General features: G+C 38.3%; 1 non-coding gene across 1 annotated transcript; it reads left to right on the top strand.

The window, feature by feature from the left end:
* The first annotated feature begins 463 nt into the window (after positions 1-463).
* On the top strand, positions 464-653 carry LOC141421949 (U2 spliceosomal RNA). The gene has a single exon (XR_012446627.1). It is a non-coding gene; the product is annotated as a U2 spliceosomal RNA (small nuclear RNA).
* The last annotated feature ends 2556 nt before the right edge of the window (positions 654-3209 follow it).

Below are 3209 nucleotides of genomic sequence, written 5' to 3'. Positions count from 1 at the left end.
ATATGAAATGTTGTACTTTCACTGCATACAACAAAGTACTCTTAAAAATAAAATTAAAGTAAAAAATAGCTAAAACCAAGGATTTCATCCTGGCAGGTTCCATTGAGATTATACTATATAGGTGAGGAACTGACCTGTTTTTTTTTTTTTTCCCTTGAGGGGTGGGCTGGTGTTGGGGTTTGAGCTGAGGGCCTTGAGCACGCTAGGTGAACCTGATTTTTAATCAACAGTGTGTGTGTATATATGTGTGTGAGAAAGAGAGAGCAATGGAGAGAGAGAGAGAGAGGGAGAGAAAGAGAGGTTTAATGTTTGAGTTGTTTCCATGTTCCTTTGATGGGCCATGTTTACCGATGTTGTTAATCAAATGTGCAAATATTTGTCATGTAATAAAGCCAAATCCAAGTGCATGAAACTAAAATGCTGTAACATAGTGGAAGTTGGAGACAGATAAACAGCCAGCAAGATTATTTCTTGGCTCTTCGACTAAGCTCAAGTGATATATCTGTTCTAATTGGTTTAATATCTGATACATCTTCTATTTGAGGACAAGATAGTAAATGGATTTCTGGAGCAGAGAAATGGAATAGGTTCTCATTCCATCCACTCCAGCATCAACCTAGTATTGCAGCACCCCTCCTAAAAGGAAAACCAAACCAAACAAAAAAAAAATCCAACAGTCAGCAAGAAAGAAAATAGCTAGAGTTCAGCATTACAAAACAAACACACAGAGAAAAATAAGCATTTGAATAATGTGGGAGAAACCATTTTTTTTAAAATGTGGTACTTCTGGATCCCAACCTTTTTTGTCTCTTTGTACTAGAAATGTTAGTAGTTAGATGAATGGGTATTTGTGTGTATAAAAGTATTTAGGTCCAATTTCCCCCAACATTTTTATTTGCCTTAAACTTTACTAAATCCCATCTTCTGGTTTTTGTTATAGGTATATCTACATTCCCTCAAATCGCTGATAACTAATTGTGTATGCTTGGAAACATCTTTATTGGGTTACTAATCTTGTTTGTCCCTTTCTTCTGCACAAAATTATTTCCTGTTATTATATGAGATTAATTTCTATGAATAGAGATGCTCCTTCACTTACAATGGGGTTATGTCCCTATATGTCATCCTAAACCAAAAAGTCAAAAGTGTATGAACATTCCCAACTTACTGAACATCACAGCCTTAAATATGCTTGCAACAATTAACATCTGATGGTTAGGCAAAATCATCCACACAAAGCCATTTTATAGTAAAATGTTGAAGATCTCATGCAATTTATTGACCACTAAAAGTGAAAATCAGAATGGTTGTATGATTACACTTTTGCACCTTTGTAAATTTGAAAAGTCATGTAAGTCAAACCATTGTCAAGTTGGTAACTGTCTGTAGAGGGTCTGATTTATAAGCAAGACATTTATCTGAAAGACAAAGAAGTGGATAGAAGGCAAGGGGGGGTCCTTTCCTCCTTGCCATTGGTATTTTGTGGCATCTGTGGTCTTATTTTGCAAATGCAAGCCTTATACTGTCTCAGAAACCTCAAGAAAAAGAATATAATTAGGTTTCTGCTTCTGGTTAGGACCTCCAAAGCCTGAAACCCAGGACAAATTCCTCAGACAACTAGAGAAAGCTGCTCAGTTCCCCAGCAGCACTCCTCCAACCCTGGCCTAGCCTTGTCCTCTCTTGACTGTTCTGGTGGGCTGTCTTGCCTGCTCCCCCACTCACCTGTAGGATGGGGCCCACTTAAGCCCCACTTTACTTCCCCTTTTGGAGGATTATTTTGCCATAGCTTTCATTCTCAGTAGTCAGAACCCGGTTGACAGCACGTTTTGGAGCCTCTCGCGCACTTTTACAAGTGCCTGGAGAACAGGCTATGGGATCCTTCCCCTTGCCTGAACCTGAACTTGCCCACATTCTGACATCTCACCTGCCCAGCACCCACCTGAGTTGGGGTGGGTCAGGGTTTCCCTGCCCTCGCGCTCAGCCAGCCTGGGGAAGGTGCCAGCCCCCACGCCCCACCCGAGACCCTCCTGCCTGAAACTGCTGCTGGCGAGGCTGTGTCACACTCCACGCTGTGGGAAGTGACTGGACCCATGGTTTATTTCTCGCTCCTTGAAAAATTGTGTTAGTTTTTTTTTTTTTTCCGAGAAGGCCTTCCATCATCTTCTGATTAAATGAGCAGATAAAAATTTGTCTTTTTTGCCCAAGACAGCGTTTTTGTTTTAGTAAAGGCTCTAGCCAGAGCTGGTAACTTGGCTCTTGGCTCTGACATGTCTACTTTCTAAGGACATAATCAAGATGAAAAGTCTAGTTGAAAGCACCATTAATGCTAGGAATCAAACACCATGAAGAAAAAATTAATAAATTTGCTGCTTACTTTTGCTGACCTGTGTTTAATAAATAACTTATTTTATTTACCTTTATTTACTTAGGATTGCATCCTTAGTAGAGCAAAAACTGAAAAACAACTCACTGCAAAGGTAGAGAGACCCAGGAAAACTATTTAAATTGGGCTTGAAAACGTTTTCACTAAAAGAAAAGTTTTAAGGCATGAGAGTTTGTATTTTGTTTTGATCAAAAAAAAACCTGTTAACAATTTTCAAAAAATAAAAGTGATTATTACATTGTATATTCAAAATATAGGATTCAGAGGATACTAATGAGCAGAGAATTAACTAGGTCAAACCAAAAAGGCAATCACATGGCTCTGCTCTCCAAGGTCCAGGAAATTTGAGAGAATCACTTATAACAGCTTTCCATTTTGTGGTCTTTCAACTTAACCTTTAATTACAACTCACAATAACAGGGAAACTGAGACTGGAAAGGATGAGGAGGAGGTAATGGAGAAAATTAAAAGTAACAACCACCATATTCTTGCAATTTATACTATCGAAAACAGTTATATTAATAGCCTGGAATGCCAAGATGGTATTTGAAAATTTATTATTTTTTAATATTTCTCAAACTGTGCTTTACTTTGTAGATTTAAGTATCATGGCATATTAGTCTCCTGTTGCTTCTGGAACAAGTTACACAAACTTGGTGCTTTAAAACAATACAAGTTTATTAATTTCCATTTCTATATATCAGAAGCTCAGCATGGGTCTTTCTTGGCTAAAATCAAGATGTTGGCAGGACTTCATTTATTTCTGAAGGCCCAAGAGGACAGCCCTTGCCTTCCCAACTTTGAGACACTGTTCTTATTCTTTGTC

Source organism: Castor canadensis, chromosome 3 (assembly GCF_047511655.1).
Source record: "Castor canadensis chromosome 3, mCasCan1.hap1v2, whole genome shotgun sequence".
Classification (NCBI taxonomy): Eukaryota; Metazoa; Chordata; class Mammalia; order Rodentia; family Castoridae; genus Castor; species Castor canadensis.
Note: the sequence above shows the minus strand (reverse complement) of the source record. Positions and strands in the feature narration are given on the sequence as shown.